Source organism: Sus scrofa, chromosome 14 (genome assembly GCF_000003025.6).
Source record: "Sus scrofa isolate TJ Tabasco breed Duroc chromosome 14, Sscrofa11.1, whole genome shotgun sequence".
In the NCBI taxonomy this organism is placed as follows: domain Eukaryota; kingdom Metazoa; phylum Chordata; class Mammalia; order Artiodactyla; family Suidae; genus Sus; species Sus scrofa.
The window spans coordinates 133789891-133807428 of record NC_010456.5 but is presented as its reverse complement, the minus strand read 5'-3'; the positions used below and the strand labels follow the sequence as shown (position 1 = coordinate 133807428).

Genomic DNA, 17538 nt, shown 5'->3' with positions numbered 1-17538 from the left:
ACCCAGCAACACCCTGTCAGACAGTCCCATGGAGCCTTCTGCCCGTTAGAAGTCAAAGCACAGTTAAGTGTTTTGAGACAGAGGCCATACATTAGATGATGTGTTATTTTGTTTTATTTTTTGCTTTTTAGGGCCTCAAGTGCGGCATATGGAAGTTCCCAGGCTAGGGGTCGAATCGGAGTTATAGCTGCCAGTCTACACCACAGCCACAGAAACACAGGATCGGAGCCGCGTCTGCAGCCTCCACATTGCTCACGGCAATGCTGGATCCTTGATCCACTGAGCGAGACCAGGGATCGAACCTGCGTCCTCAGGGACACTAGCTGGGTTCGTTTCTGCAGTGCCACAACGGGGACTACAAGAAGTGTCATCTTTGAGGAGTTGTTTTGCAGCTGGGGGAACGTTGCTCTTTCTGGCCGAGCAGTTATTTCTGTCTGCGGGGAGGCTGAGTGGATGTCGATTGCAGATGCACGGTGCACAGTCGGGGAGAGAGGAGACCAAAGGACAGGGGAGATTTTTCATGTTCGAGTTTTTCTTGTCTTGCCATAAAATAGGAATTTTATTTCACACCCTAATGACTAGAGTATTTCATCTGAAGTGGATATATTGTAATTGCAAATCAGGGAACATTTGAGTCTTTTCCAGTTTTTCACTCTTTTTCTTTTAGAAATGCAGCATAATTTCCATAGCACTGTCTTTTCCTCCAGTCTTATTGAGAAATAATTGACATACATCACTGCATATGTTTAAGGTACACAGCGTGATGGGACATGTACTGTACTTGGATTTACATGTATGGTGAACAATTTCTCACTCTTTAAACAAAGCTGACACAGTCCTGTGAGTGTCTCTGCAGAGTAGACCTCTAGAGGTATGTTGCGGTGTTGGCAGGAACAATTTTAATCAGTAGTGCCCCGTTGCTCCCTGCCCGCCCCGAGGTTCTAACAAGTCACCTTTTAGCAGCATGGGAGTTCATGACCAGGTTTGTTACAGGAGGGTCTGCTCCTATCAATGGCAATGCTTATTGGTCTGGGTGGGGGGTTCTGACTTAGACCTGCCCAGCCCCTGCAGATGTTAAGTCTCGTAAGACACGTGGCAAACTGCAGTGTGAGGTCCCTCCTAAAATGCTGAGGGGCTGCCAGTTCTCACCCCTGGCTGGGACTATATATAGGAAGGGGGATGGCTGGAGCTGCTCCCAACCTTATCTCGAAACCTGGAGCCTCAGGTCACCTTGTGGCCGTGCATTATAATCACCAGGGTTTCTGGATGGATGCCCAGGAGGGGGATTGCTGGAGCGTATGGTAGTTCTATTTTTTTTTTGAGGAACCTCAATAATGTTTTCCATAGTGGTTGCACTAAAGTATATCCCCACCAACAAGGTAAGAGGTTCTCCACACCTTCTCCAGCATTTACTGTTTGTAGACTTTTTGATGGTGGCCATTCTGGTTGGTGTCAGGTGGTATCTCCTTGTAGTTCTGATGTGCATTTCTCTAATAATTCGTGATGTGAAGCATCTTTTCATGTGTTTTTTGGCCGTCCGTATGTCTTCTTTGGAGGCATGTTTGTTTAGATGATCTGCCCATTTTTTTAAAAAAAATCATTCGTTTGTTTTTTTGATATTGAGCTGCAGGAGGTGTTTGTATTTTTTTGGAGACAACCCCATGCTGTGGGTTGTCTCTTTGTTTTGCTTATGGTTTCATTGGCTGTGCAAAAAACTTTTAAGTTTAATTGGGTTCCACTTGTTTTGTTTTTATTGTCATTACTCTGAGAAGGTCAGAGTCCTCAGCCTATGTTTTCTTCTAAAAAGTTTTTTAGTATCCCATCTTACATTTAGGTCTTTTTATTTATTTATTTATTTGAGGAGTGTGCACATATTCCATAATTATTTTTAATTACAACAATAATAAAAACTCCATTAATGAAGCAAATCTTGTTAGAAACTAATTAAGAAAACTTGGTAGAATTCAAATTGGAAACAGTTTGAATTGACAATTCTGAGTGCATAGTGGTAAGAAACTATCTATCATACAGTAATTAAAGAACATTTAAAATCTTACCCTTCTTACATTTAGGTCTTTAATCCATTACTTGTGATGATCATTGTACAACTATCAATGTAATAAATTCATTGAGTAATAAAAAATATATATATGTTAAAAAGTCCATTTTGAGTTTATTTTTGTGTCTGGTGTTGGACAATGTTCTAATTGCATTCTTTTGCATGTAGCTGTCCAGTTGTCCAGACACCACTGACGAGAATGTCTTTTCTCCACTGTATATTCTTGCCTCCTTTGTCATAGATTAATTGACCATAGGTTCTTGGGTTTATTCCTGGGCTTTCTATTCAGTTCCTTTGAACTATACTTCTGTTTTGGTGCCAGTACCATACTGTTTTGATGACTGTGGTTTTGCAGTATAGTCTGAAGCCAGGGAGCCTGATTCCTCCAGCTCTGCTTTTCTTCCTCAGGATTTCTCTCGCTATTCAGGGTCTTTTGCGTTTCCACACAAATTAAAAAAATTTTTTTTTTTTTGTCTTTTGTCTTTTTTGTTGTTGTTTTGTTGTTGTTGTTGTTGCTATTTCTTGGGCCGCTCCCGCAGCATATGGAGGTTCCCAGGCTAGGGGTTGAATCGGAGCTGTAGCCACCGGCCTACGCCAGAGCCACAGCAACGCAGGATCCGAGCCACGTCTGCAACCTACACCACAGCTCACGGCAACGCCGGATCGTTAACCCACTGAGCAAGGGCAGGGACCGAACCCACAACCTCATGGTTCCTAGTCGGATTCGTTAACCACTGCGCCACGACAGGAACTCCTAAAAAATTTTTTGATTGAATTCTGTGAAGAATGCCATTGGTAGTTTGATGGGGATTTTGTTGAATCTGTAGTTTGCCTTGGGTTGTATACTCATTTTGACATGTTCTTCCAACCCAAGAACATGCTATCATCTTTCCACCTGTTTGAATCATCTTTGATTTCTTTCATTGGTGTCTTATAGTTTTTAGAGTGCAAGTCTTTTGTCTCTTTAGGTAGGTTTATTCCTAGGTATTTAATTTGAAAAGATAAATGCACCCTAAATTTCATTGCAGCATTATTTACAAGAGCCAAGACATGGAAGCAACCTAAATGGCCATCAACCTCTGGATAAAGAAGATGTGGTATATATATATATATATATATACATATATATATATATATATATACAATGGAATATTACTCAGCTATAAAGAGAACAAAATAATGCCATTTGCAGCAACATGGATGGATCTAGAAACTATCATACTTAGTGAAAGACAAACATCATATGATATCACCTATATGTGGAATCTAAAAAAAGGATACAAATGAACTTATTTGCAGAATAGAAACAGACTCACAGACTTTGAAAAACGTGGTTACCAAAGGGGACAGATGGCGGCTAGGTGGGAGGGATGGACAAGGGGTTTGGAGCATGCATATGCACACTCAGGTATATGGAATGATTGGCCAGTGGGGACTTGCTGTATAGCACAGAGAACTCTTCCCAGTATTCTGTGATAATCTATGTCGGAAAAGAATCAGCAAGAGAATAGATATGTGCATGTGTATAACTGGGTCACTGTTGTACAGCAGAAATTATCATAACCTTGTAAATTAACTAGGCTTCAGTGAAACTTAAAAAAAAAAAATCACCAGGATTTCTCAGGCTTTATCCCAGACTGGAATATCTGGGGTGGCACCCAGCATCAGTAAGGTTAAAGGTCTCCAGGTGATTCTGGTGTGCAGTTGGGCTGGAGAACCTTCTTGAATGCAGATTCTGATTGGTGTGTAGGAAGGGGTTCTGCATCTCCAATTAGCTCCCAGTCCTTGCAGGTACTGATGCTGCCTGGAGGCATAAGCTCTTTATCAGGAGTCAAGTTCAATTTGCATCAGCAATTCTCACCCATCAGAGAAGCCCTAAAGGGAGGGGAATTTAACAAATCTGTAAGCTTTGTGCTAAATGCTTTGAAGCCCTTAATGGCTTAAGAAAGGCCCTGTAGAGTAGCAGAGGAGCTGTGGAGAACAGTTAGAACACAGGGGAACAATAAGAGAGCCAGTGGTGTTGGGGAGTCTGGAATCCTGGGCCAGGACCTCACGTAGGCTTAGATCTGTGCTCTCCACCCTGGCTGCCTATTGAAGTCACCTGGTGTGCTTAAAACTTAACATCAATGTCCAGGCCCCCTCCCTCAAATCAATTCCATTAGAATCTCTGGGGACAGGGCCTAGGAATCTATATTAAATACTTCCCAGGCATCTAGTGTGCAGCCTTTGGAAAGTGGGGGCATGAGTAGATATTGACTGCAAAGCAGGTGCCATTGACTTAGACGACCATGCCAGGCACTGGGCTTGCACTGAGGGTCCATTGGTGAAAGGGATGGACATGATACTTGGCCTCATGGGTCTTTTGAGTCAGTATGTTGCTGAGGCTGAGCTCATACTCCTTGCTGCACAACAGACGGATAAAGAGATGCACTGTTGGGGCAAGGAATAGCAACTTTATTCGGAAGGTCGGTAGACAGAGAATGTGGCAGACTGATGCTCCAAAGAATCTTCATACCCTAGTCAGAATTTTATACTAAAAGGGGAGGGGGCTGTTGCTGGCTGTTGTAGACGTCTCAGAATCTTTTGTTCTTTTTTTAATTTCTTGTCTTTTTGCCATTTCTTGGGCTACTGCCGCAGCATATGGAGATTCCCAGGCTAGGGGTCCAATCGGAGCTGAAGCCACTGGCCTACACCACAGCCACAGCAATGCCAAATCTGAGCCGTGTCTGACCTACACCACAGCTCACGGCAACGCTGGATCCTTAATCCACTGAGCAAGGCCAGGGATCGAACCTGCAACCTCATGGTTCCTAGTCGGATTCGTTAACCACTGCGCCACGATGGGAACTCCCAGAATCCTTTGTTCTTGCAGCCGTCTGTGTAGGTCAGGTCACCATGTTCCTGTAAACCTCCAATGAGACAAATGCTATTTTTTTGAAGGTGGGTGGGGGGTTGAGGGGGCCTCCTGGCAAGTGGAAGTTTCCAGACCAGGGATCAAATCCACACTACAGCAGCAACCTGAGCCACAGCAGTGACAACGCAGGATTTTTTTTTTTGGTTTTACAGCCCCTACCTGTGGAGGTTCTTGGGCTAGGGGTCAAAACAGCTGGATCCAACCTGCGCCTGTGACCTACGCCACAGCTTGCAGCAACACTGGATCCTTAACCTACTGAGCGAGGCCAGGAATCGAACCTGCTTCCTCACAGACACTATGTCAGGCTCTTAACCTGCTGTGCCACCAGGGGACTCCATCTTTGTTCTACAACTTGTAAATCTCTCTACGAATGAAAAGTGTTATACCTTTAAAGGTCAGAGCTTTGAGAATGAGCAATCCTGTCTATTTCAGTCTATAGGTTACGTTCTTGTAGAATACAAACAACAGACTACAAAGGTTAAATTAAAAAACAGATCCAATATGGAGTTAGATTTATTCTTCCCTACTACAAGTATATTTATTTGGAAAATATTATGTACCCTGTGGCTAGCCCCAAGAGGAGAGGCAGTGGTTCGAAGAAAGAGCATTTGTTAAGCAGGATGTGCCAGGCGCTACCCCTAATGTGTTAAGTTTTATCTCAGGTGCTAATATCCCCATTATTTTGCAAATGAGGAAACCAAGGCTTTGAGAGGCAAACTTGAATTAGGCTGTTGAAATACTAAGTGGTGAAACAGTAAGTGGTGGAGCCATGGCGCCCTGGGTGGGCTGGACCAGGCTTCTTAGGGGAGGCAGGATTTGGTCCGGGTGCCCCAGTGGCTGGAGGAGGGGGGACAGGCAGGGGACAGCTCCTCCAGGAGCAGGGCTGAGAGGCCCCAGATGTGTGTAAGAGCATTTCAATTGGTTCCTAACTCGGGGGAATGGATTTTTAAAAATACTAGCAGGAGGCATTCGAATGAATAATAAAGACACAAAAGCAGCTTAGTCTTTTTTATAAACTGGAGTATAGCTGCTTTGTAATGTTGTGTTGGTTTCAGGTGTACAGCAAAGTGATTACAGGTACATTCATTCTGTTTCAGATCCTTTTCCCATATAGGTTATCACAGAATATTGAGAAGAGTTCCCTGTGCTATACAGTAGGTCCTGTTGGTTATCTATTTTGTACATAGCAGTGGGTATATGTTAATCCCAAACTCCTAATTTATCCTTTCCCCACGTTTCCCCTTTGGTAACCATGAGTTTGTTTTCTAAATATGTCAGCCTGATTCTGTTTTGTAAACAGCTTAGTCCTTTTAAGAAACACTCTTTAAAAACAGATTTCAGGACTGCCTCTACTGTTCCATGCATGTGTAATGGCTCAGAGGAGTCTTATTAGCTCCCTAGCCTTTATTTTGATATGAGACTCTCCCTACCCCATGCACTGATCCAGTCCCTCAAATTGTTAATGAACTATCTGGCAAATACGGTCTTTATAATTTGCATCACAATACTCATGTGTAGAGCAGATGGCAGCCAAAGATAAACGGGAGTAGGGCAGAACCTGGCTCAAAGCATCCTGTTCGGTAGGAACCTTTACGGCTCTGGTTCCTGAATCAATTGGCTGTGGAAGGCCTGGGACCCTTCTGATCTTGTCAGCCTTGCCAGGCCTTTGAGGTGCATCTTCCTCTCTAAGATGGAAAGTGAAAAGGGTGAAAGATGCCAGTAAGAGCCATTAGCCTCCAACCTCTTCTGCCCCTTTTTTTTTTTTTAATCACAAAGCACCTTAATTTAGTGGTTCCAGAGGGCCAAGCCATGTACTTATTAACGACCTAGAAGTAATTATTCCTGAGAGTAATTTATAAACAGAAAAGCAAAGAGCACACACAAAGCGGCAGGAGTTCATCTGGTGATCTGGGAGCTCCAGCCTGGGTGAGGATGTGCATGGACTTCTGGACTTCTGGAATGATGGCGGGTCCACTGCCCATCAATTCATGTTAGAATGCAGACCGTGGAGACTCCGGGAAGGGACTTGCCACGGAGCACACAGCAGTGGTTGCAGAGCTGGGATGGAAACTGGGGAGAGTCTGCTAGTTTTCTAGCTGTGCCGTGGTTCTGCGACCTTAGACAAGTCACTGTCTATCTGTCCTTTATGAAATGAGGGGGTCAAATTAAGCCAATGTTTCTGAAAGGGTGGTCCTGACTGAGTTGGTCTCTGGAGGTGAGGTTTGGGACTGATCTGGGCGGCCTGAACCCCCAACCGGTGAGCATCCAGGTCAGTAGCCTTCTGAACCCATAGGGGAGCCGGGGACGGTGACCCCAGGCAGAAGATTGTAAATATCCTTCACCTTTTGTTCATGTCCTGTACCTTTTTTTTTTTTTTTTTTGGGCCCAGGGCAAATGAAAGTTTCCAAGCTAGGGGTCGAATTGGAGCTGTAGCTGCGGGCCTACGACACAGCAACGCAGGGTCCGAGCCGCATCTGCAACCTATGTCCGCAGCTGGATCTTCCTGAGCGAGGCCTGCGATGGAACCCACACCCTCATAGATACTTGTCCCGTTTCGGGTTTCAAGATCCTCTCTTGACTGAGTTTCCCCCAAAGTCAGTTCCTCAGCCGCAGAGAAGGGGGCTTTGGGTTCTGGTTGGGGGACAGCGCTGTGGCGAGCTGCCCTCTCGTCGTCCATGACCCATCGCCCCCAGAACAACTGAACAAAACCAGGAGTCGTCGGGTTTGGCGGGAGCTCCTCGTGACGGCAGGGGGCGCTGTCCGCAAAGCTTTGCTTCCGGGGCCCCAGCAGCGTGCTGCCCTGCGCTTGCGCAGAGGCTCGGAGGGCCGGTGTCCCGGAGCCCCGCGGGGGAGAGCTGGGCGGGTAGCCGGAGGGGCAGGGGTCCTGGGCGAGGCGTGGGGTCCCGAGCCTCGCGATCGCTCGCCGAATGCAGTGTACTTTTGCAGAAGTTGTTCATGACTACACTTAAATGTGCTCCTTTTAGGGAAATCGGAAACGTAGACACAAATCTCCCACGGCCACACTCTGCACGCATGATGCTACTGAGGGGCCCGGGTTCAGACTTTTCTCGCCTACACCCGGCTCTGGGGCTCGGCTTTCTGGGCTTTCTGTGAGTCGCGTGGGCCCACTGAGAGCCCAGGCACCACCTGCCGCATCCCCTTTGGAGCCCCCTTCGGTTCACTGTGTGCTGAGCCCCTGGAGAATCGCCCACCGCGCAGGGATAGTGATTTTTAAAGAGCCTGTTGGTCTACCCGACAAGGTAGCAATGGTCGCCTGCGTTTCCACACGGCAAGGGGCAGGGGGCGCTCCAACCCTGTGGAAAGGGCCTCCTGGGACTTTCTGAACGCTCCTTTTGGGGGCGCAGTGGGAGGGATTTGCAGCCTGGGTCCTTCAAGGACAGGGTCGTAGGGCAGGGAGTGGGGTGTGCGTGTGAGGGGAGGTGGGTCCTTTTGCTTCTCCGGGCCTCAGTCTTTGTCCCTGTCCAGTGGGGTTACATAGCTGCCCTGGTGGTTGGGGAGGGGAGTTCTGTCATGGGTGTGAACATGAGGGGCCTGGGCTCCCTTGGCTGTGACTGGACGTTGGCCCCTGATCACTGAGATAGCGACAGTCCTGCCCACTAGCGAGGTCTGCCAGCCCTGGGTGTGTGACTGCCAAGGGCAAGGCCAGAGCCTGGGTCCAGAGCTGGACTCAAGTGCAGTCTTCCTGGGAGCCCGGGACAGGGGAGCCAAAGAGGGCATCCAGGCAGGAGCCAGGCGCTGCCCATCCCCCACCCGGGCTTCGGGAGTCCGTCAAGGTCAGTCAGCTACCAGCTCCTTAACCTTGGAGTTCTGAAACCTCATCTGTTTCCTCCCTTAGAAAAGGGGAGTAGGGTGCCCGCAGAGGCAGTGTTGGGTCCTCCGGGTCCTGCCTGATTCCTCCTCTAACCCCGCCCTTCTCTTCTGGGAATTCACAGACTCCAGAGGATGCTGGGATTGCCTGAGACTTGATAAACGTGCAGGTACCTGGGGCTCTGCTCCGAGAGGTGGGTGCTGTTGGTCTGGGTGGCACAGGGATTCCCCCGTGGGGACACTTCTCCTGGGGTCTGGTTGTGGACCCCACAGGCCCCCAGCATTGGGCAGGGAGATGCCAGGGTGGTGGGTTCTGAAGGTGGTACCCACCCTAGACTCATTAACCTGCAAGGCTATGTCTAGAGTGAGGGGTTTCCTTGGTTTGGGTGGGCGAAACTGGGTAGGACCCTGAGTTGATGTTTCGCTTAGGAGGTGTCATTGCTCCCAGGAAATGAGGAACCCCCTGGGTCTGGGTAGCTTGGGGGCCAGGTCCTAGTCCTGAAGTCACGTGCTCAAGGCCCGGGTTCTGACCCGGGTTCACTTGCCTGGTGTCTGCCTTTCCTTAACTTGATGGGTGACTAGTGATAATGATTATGTCCTTCCTTCCCAACAGAGGGCCAACCCATGCTCTAGCTCCTCTGTCCCCGCAGCAGCCTTGCCCAGTTGGGAGGTCCCAGGCCCGGTCCTGGGGACGGCAGACAGCGCTTAGAGTCTTCATGTGGGAGGCGAGGCTGGACCCCCACAGAACCTGCTGCCCACGTCTGTGCTGTGGAGGTAACTCCAGACCCCATGCTAAAGACAGCAGTGACCCTGAGCCCCCCAGCCTAAGTGTTTGGGGCTGGTTTGGTAAGCAGGGCCTGGGTGGGGTGGGGTCCAGCTGGTTCTATAATCCGGGGAGGGGTGGTAGGTTTCCCCCCTGGCTCGCACACCCCTCCCTGTTCCGGCTGCCCGGGGCCCAGCCCACGGCAGCCTGGCCCTCTCGGGGAGGCTGTGCCAGTTTGCCCTTTAGTGTAACCAGGGGTCTCTCCTGGAGGAATGTCTGCCTCGGTGGAGCCTTCTTTGGGCCGCCTCAAGAAGGGGGCTCTGCATCCTGGGGGAGCAGATGGGTGTTGGGGGAGCTTGGTGGGAGGAGAGGAGTGGGAGCCGCGCCAGCCCCCTTTGCCAGAACTCTGTCTCCCTTCCCGCCAGGCCTTGGCTGTTTGGGTCGATACGCCCCTGCAAACAGCCAGCCCGAGGCCTGTCTGTGGTACCAGGCCCTACCCATGGCCAGACACTTTTCCAGAGGGCAACGTGGCCCCACGGAGCCCCCACACTGCCCCATCACAGCTTTGAAGGTGGGAGGCAGGAGGCAAAGGCAAAATTGCATGGAGAGTAAACAGCCGAGGACCCCGTTTGGCCTGGTCGGGATGCTGGCTGGCTACAAAGGGACACTGTGAGGGATGCCGGGGAGCAGAAGGGACCCATTCAGTTCTCCCAGAGTGAGCCTTGCCTGCTAATTAGCTGGGGAGGACCCTTAGCAGTGGGTGGGCTGCAGGAAGGGGTGGGATGGGTTGGGGAGCAGTGACCCCACAGGGGAAGAGCCTGCTGGCTCTGAGCAGCTAGAACTGAAAATCCCAACCTGGCCCTGCACGCCCGCTGCTCCAGAACCACCAAGGAGCTGGGTAAAAATGGCAGTGCTGGAGTGCCTGTTGTGTGTGGCTCAGTGGTATCGAATCCAACTAGGATCCATGAGGATGAGGGTTCGATCTCTGGCCTCGCTCGGTGGGTTAAGGATCCATCGTTGCCATGAGCTGTGATGTAGGCTGGTAGCTGCAGCTCTGATTCGACCCCTAGCCTGGGAACTTCCATGTGCTATGGGTGCAGCCCTTAAAAAAAAATTGGTGGTGCTGTGAAGCTCCCTGATGATGCAGAGGGTTAAGGCTCCCGTGTTGTCACCGTGGTGGCTCGGGTTGCTGCGGAGCCGCAGATTCAATCCCTGGCCCCCGAACCTCCACATGCTATGGGAGTGGCAACGATAAATAAATAAATAAAATAAAAATGGTGGCGCAGCCCTGTCCCAGGCCTCCCTGATGAGACGAGAAAATCCTGCACTGGGTGGGGGGCTGAAGCACCTGCCTGGTGCTTTTTGGGGACCAGGCCTTGGGCACGAGGCCCCCTGGCATCCTGCCATGTTGCCAGATGGGACCCCCTCCAGCTCTGGGTGCTGGGTGGGCTCAGGGGCAGGAGGAATCCCACAAACAGCCTCGTTCCTTTACTCAGCGGCTGTGCAAATATTTTCTTTCTTTCTTTTTTTTTTTTTTTTTTGCTTTTTAGGGCCACACCTGAGGCATTTGGAAATTCCCAGGCTAGGGGTTGAATCAGAGCTGCTGGATCTGAGCCTTGTCTGCGACCTACACTGTAGTTCACGGCAGTGCGGGCAAACCCGCATCCTCATGGATACTAGTCGGATTTCTTTCCACTGCGCCACAGCAGGAACTCCCTGTGTGCAAATATTTTCACAGTTTCCATGTGCTCTGTCAGGAGAGAGGTTGAGAAACACCAGATTCTGTCCTTTCGTCTTGTGGCAGGATGGTGCTGCATTGGCCCCACTGCACAGATAAGAAAACTGAGGCTCCAAGCAAGAGGTGAGTGACTTGCCCAAGGTCACACTGTGCCCGGGTGGGCCTTTACCCCTGATTCTGCCTTCTGGGGGTGGATGGAGCTGGGGACGTGCAGTTGACATCAGTGTGCAGCCTGCTCAGGAGTCCAGATGTCCTCTTGGTACCACTCCATGTGGCCTCACTGCAGGTAGACACACTTCAGGGCCCCCAGGGCTCTGGGTGTGGGGGAGGGGGAATCTCCTGAACGCGCTGATGGGCAGTTGAGGACAGGTCCAGGGAGGGCCCGGGCTTCTGGGGAGCAGGACCTGCTTCTCTGCGGGGATCCCCAACCACGCCCCCATGGCCACTCCTGTTGTCCCACTTGGCAGTGGTGGCAGCTGAGACTCACCGCTAGCTCCTTCTGGAGATGCTGCTATTCTTGGCATAGCAGCAACTCGTTTGCTTAAAAATAGTCTGAATGACCCTTGGGGGCATTTTCTGGGTCCTCTGGGGTCGCCTGGCTTTGTGCCCACCCTCTGTGCCGAGGGCATTCATTTAGGACTCATCCAGTTAGGTGGCGAGTGGAGCCACCAGCTGCCTGCTGCTGGAGTTAAGGCCTGAGGTTGAGGGGGGCGAGGTGGTCCCACCAGGGGCAGAGTGTGAGTGTCCCAAACAGGGCCGATGGGTCCTGAGCAAGAGGGGTCCCCAGCTACTCCCAGCAATGCACTTGGGTCTGTGGCATGGGCAGAGCGGGGCTCCTGGTGTCAGGTGGCCGTGGTGGCCCTGACAGCTCTTGGTCTTGGGTGCTCCCTGACCTCCACGGCTGCAGCCAGGTCTTGGCCCTCTCTGCCATGTTGCTGATGGGCCAGCCAGGGAGGCTTGGGGGCATCCCTGCAACAGGCTTCTCACCCACCCTGGGCAGACCCCTGTGCAGAAGCTGTGGGCTGAGTGAGTTCCCGTGTGAGTTATTCCTTGACTGGTGTGAAGGGGGAGCTGTGATTCCCATTGTCCCCTCGAGGCTCAGAAGAATGTGCTCAGACAGTAGAAAGTAGGAAAAATTTGCCAGCCAGCAGATTGTTCCCAAAGCTATTCCCAATTTGGACTGAAGAGTGGGTTGCGGTTTTGGCTGTGCCTTGAGGCCTAATAGCGTTTTCACTCCAGCTCCGGGCAGGAGAGGGAACTTGACTGGGGACTGTGAGCCTGCGTGGAGCCCAGGAAGCCCCCACCTCGGGCATCTTAGTCCCCGGGAAAGCCGACACCTGCCTCTGTTCCCCCACCCTCTGCTCTTGTGACACATGAAGGATCAGAGGGCAGATAAAATTGCAGAGGAGAGAATCTGGAAGTAAATGTGAGCTCCTTAAGCCCAAGGTCTTACTTTTGAAACTAGAGCCTCCGAATTTCCAAGCTAAGCACCAGGCAGCAGAGACTTGCTCAAGGATGCACAACAGGTTAATAGCAGGAGTTGAACTTGAACTCAGGTCTTTGAACTTCTGACCTGGCACTCTTTCTGAAGTCAGAAGTCAGAGCAAAGTGTCCCAGTTTGGGTCGGCTCTCTTTTATTTTTTTAAACTTTTATTCATTTATTTCCTTTTCTTTTTACTTGCTCTCTTTTATACCCAGACCCTTACATGCTACCTCGCGTATCCCGCTCAGCATCGTGAGACAGGAAAGAAACCGAAAACAGGGTTTTCCATGGCCGTGTCACAAGTTCCTACACATTCGGCAGATTAAAGCAGGTGCCCTCGTGATCTCATCATTTCTGTGTGTCGGGAATCTGGGTGGGCTCAGCTGGGTTCCCTGATCAGAGTGTCCCTGGCCGCAGATCAGGTGTCAGCTGCCCAGTGGGGTCCTTTCAAGAGCTGGGGGCCTCCTGCAAGCTCGCGGGGTTGTTGGCAGAATACGGCTCCCTCTGGTTGTAGGACTGAGGTCTCACTTTCTTGCTGACTGTGGGCCAGGGCCTGCTCTCAGTTCCTGGGGTCTGAAGTACCTTTCCATGTGGCCCCCTCACGGGCCCCCTTATGGGCCTGCTCATATGCTTTGGCAGCCCATTTCCTGACGGCTAGCGGAGGGCCTGCCTCTCCAGTTTGCTGAGACCGAGCATCCCGTGATGTGTTATGATCAAGTGAATGAGCTGAGTGACTAGGCGGTCCCTTTGCTGAATTCTGTTGACTGGATGCAGATCACAGGTTTCATCTGTATCAAGGCGCTCTGGCCCCCCTTCCCTGCCCCCGCTGTGCTTAAGACCAACTGTGCCTTACTTGGCTAACGTGGCTGCTGGTACGCCAGTGGCTTTGCTGAGTGGGAAACCGGACTTGATCTTGCTGCTGCGGGAGGCTGAGCAGAATGAAAAGGTTGATTTCTGCTCTGTGGGTCTCCCTTTTTGGAAGGACAGCCAAGGTTCTGAGTTCTGAGTCGACCTCCTTAGGGGAGGAGGCGGGTGAACAGTTCTTTGTGTTTCTTTGGGTCCATGGAAGGGAGGGCCTGCGGGCTTTGAGGGACGGGCTGGGGCTTGGATTCCGGGATCGGTGCCCTCGTGTCCCCCCCAGATGCATGGATGTTGGGGGTGGGCATGGGGCTGGATACTGGGGAGTGAGATACGAGGTGCTACAGACCACATGGCCAAGCTCATGGTCGGCATATCAACGGCACAGTGGGAGTGACTGGTTCACCTCTGCTGTGGCCCTGGGTTCATGCGCAGCTGCCTTTTTTTTTTTTTTTTTTCTTTTTAGGGCCACACCCACAGCATCTGGAAGTTCCCAGGCTAGTGGTCCAATTGGAGCTACAGCTGCCGGCCACAGCCACAGCCACAGCAACTTGAGATCTGTGGTCCAACCCCACAGCTCCCGGCAACACTGGATCCTTAACTCACTGAGCGAGGCCAGGGATCGAACCTGCATTCTCATGGATACTAGTCAGTTGCGTTAACCTCTGAGTCACAGTGGGCACTCCAGCCAAGTTTACTTTTATGTGGAAAAACTGTCAAATGAGATGTTGATCCAATCTGAGTGTCATGAAGCAAAGCCATGCTTGCTAGGTAAATCAAATACTATTCTAGCAGGTAGCTGCTTTATAAGGTCTGCAGAGAGGTTCCTGTGCCTTGGTGGGCTCAGGCGGTCAAAGGGGCACAGGGTTTTATTGCACCTGTTTTATGGAGGAGGAAGCTGAGATTCTGAAAAGAGATTCTATGAAATGCCCAGCACCGACTTCAGAGGAGTCCAGTGGCGGAGCTGGGACAGTGACCCTTCCTCTGCAAACCCGGGGTCCTCTGTCTTTGGGGCCCTCTGGAGACACGTGGGAGGAGCCGTCACAGCACCCACACCCAGTCTGGGTGGGTCCGCCACCCGCATCTTCGTATCAGACTTCCAGGTGTCTCTGATGCGCAGCTGGGCTGAGAAACCTTGGAACAAAATTTCGCTGCTCAGACCCAGAAGGTTTGGTCAGTGATGAGATGCAGACAAGCATCATCCACCCTCGAGTAAGGAACGATTTCATCCATGGCATCTGTTGACACATTTGTTTTCTGGGGACTGAGTCAGCCCACGAGCTTGTGATTATGGGTTCCGTGGCTGACCCACTGCCAGCGTTGAGAGTTTAGAATCCGTAATCCAGCAAGCTTTATCGAGTCCCTCCCACGAGTGCGGCAGGCGATGTCGAGCTGGGTGCCGCAGAAGGCACCCCCAGAGGCCAGCCAGTTAGCTCCACACCGTCTCTGGGTTCTGCTTAGAGGTGCCCAGCAGGGGTAGAAATCGGATTAGGCATCCTGTGCCCCCGCCTGCAGCTCTGATCTCAGGTGGGGCTTGTCTTCACCGCCCTCTGGCGCCTGTCCTGCTCTGACACCGCTGGCTGTGTGATCCTCACTGCCTCTGTGTTCATTACAGCCTCAATCCACGAACGCAACTCATCCATTAAACAGGATGCTCAATAGCAAGCGCTTTGATCCCCCCCGTTGGCTCTGACAGGCGGCGTTATTGGTGTCGCTGCCTTTCAGATAGTGCTGGGGAAAGCAGTTCCCGCCCTCCTCCGCCAGCGGTGTCTCTTGTTTCTAATGATTTATTGTGCTCACGGCATTCATGCTCACCAGGAACAGCATATTTATCCAGGCGTGGACATCTGCTCCCCGGAGTTTGTACACGTGTGACGGAAAAACAGCCGAATGAGTCTGGAAGGTTTTCCAAAGAAGGGGAGAGGCTGGCTTCCTGGATTTCTTCAGCACACCTGCCCTTGCCCCTGGGCATCTTGAATCAATTTACAGACAACTGCCAAGAAAAGCTTGAGTTGGATTAATTTCAGAAATCGATGAGCAATTTCACTTTCAAGAGGAGTTTGTAGGGTGCTTACGGAGTCAGGAACAGTGCCAGGGGCCAGAGGGCAAGAGCTAAGGGCAGACATATGGCATCTCAAGGTCACGGGGAGGGAGAGGCCAAACAGCAAAACTCCTGTAAGTGAGGATGGGAGAGGAGCTGGAGCATCAGGGGAGGTGCCTGGAGGAGCTGGGGCCTCAGGCAGGTGCACGGAGAAGGTGACATTTAAAAGGGGCTTTGCAGCCTGTGCAGGAGTGTGATTGGCCAAGGAAAATGGGTCAGGCCTAGAGGTTGGTGGTGGGATGCATGTGCCTCCTCCTGGCCACAGAGCGGGCAGAGCTGGCTGAGGGGCACACCAGCAGACGACAGCCCAGGCCACCCATCTAAAGAGCACAATAGCATACCTGGCAAAATGGAAACTTGGGTTCCGGAGTTGGAGAGAAGTGAGTAGCTTCTCCGCTGCCCTGAGGCAGTGCTTGGGTTGGAAAGTCACATGTGATGACATCTCACCTTTGCACACTGTGCAGGAAGTGTTGGTTCCTTCCCTGAGCTCCACAGATAAATGCAAACACATATATCAAGAGTATCAACCAGAAGGTGCAAACTCATCAGCATTCCAGTACCTGCTGCTTCTCTGGCCCTTAGAGTCGGGCATGTACCCTGAGCTACAGGAAACCAAATTTGGTCCTGAACTGATGGCTTCATATCCACGTGGGGCTCTGCATCCATGTAATGAGGTGGTCCATGGTCCAGCACTACTCTCCCAGATGCCGATGGAAATGAAGGGATCAGGAGAGAAGCTAGATCGAACCCTTGATGTTCTTGGCTGGTGGTTTTCTTCTTGGGCCTGAGCCTTCATTGGAAACAGTCTTGGTCTTGGGCTAGGATTCCTGCGACCCCCGAGAGGCCAGGGTGGTGATTACACAGCCCCTGGGACTGAGAGAGGGCAAGCCCCTCTCCCCCCGGTAAATCTCACCTGCTTGAGGATACCTGTCTGCCAGCTCCCTACCTCGTGATTTCTGCTGACAACTGGCCAGCTGTCGTGAAGACCAGAGATCGATGGCTGAACCTGGTTAGCTTCGTGCCCCAGATATGCCCTCTGTGCCTGAAAGGCTGAGAAGTGGCCTTGCTCAGCTATGGGATGTTTCTGAAATGCCAGCAGGCAGCACACAGGTGGCTCGTCTCTGCCCCGAGCCCTCCCTGGCCGTTTCACCTGTTGACTAAGTGGAACTGCTCTGAGGGGATGAAGGAGGGAGGGAAAACCCGATTACATTCTATTTGTTCTTTTTTATTATAAAAGTAGTATATACTCATTGAGAAAGACTTGGAGTTCCCGTTAGGGTTCAGGAGGTTAAGAACCCGGCTAATATCTATGATGATGCAGGTCCAGTCCCCGGCCTTGCTCAGTGGGTTAAGGATCCAGCGTTGCTGTGAGCTGTGGGGTGGGTCACAGACGCAGCTTGGATCTGGCGTGGCTGTGGCTGTGGCGGAGGCCAGTAGCTGCAGCTCTGATGCGACCCCTTGACTGATAACTTCCATGTGCAGCATGTGCAGCCATGAAACAAACAAATAAAAAAACCCCAAGCACTTAATATATAGGGGGAAAAAAACCCAGCAGGGCAGAAGAATCATCTCTAATCTCATCTCTTAGAGAAAGCTCTTTAGCACCTTTCCCTAGAGGTTTTCTGTCTATACCCTCACACAGTCATTGCTTCCAGGACTGCAACACCACGGGAGCAGCTGGTAAGGTGGAAGTTAACTCGTTGTCTGTGTTTACCTGAAGAGTCCCATCTGTGGCCTCCCTTAGTTATGCAGATAGAGAGCAAGCTGGCACCCAGCTGGTGAATCTTTTTTTTT

The 17538-nt window shown here is 51.1% G+C and overlaps 1 long non-coding RNA gene across 1 annotated transcript; it reads left to right on the top strand.

Annotated features, from left to right (window-relative positions):
- On the top strand, positions 7828 to 14067 carry LOC102167106. The gene is made up of 5 exons (XR_001301254.2): positions 7828 to 8233; positions 8927 to 8971; positions 9415 to 9575; positions 11303 to 11425; positions 13001 to 14067. It is a non-coding gene; the product is annotated as an uncharacterized LOC102167106 (long non-coding RNA).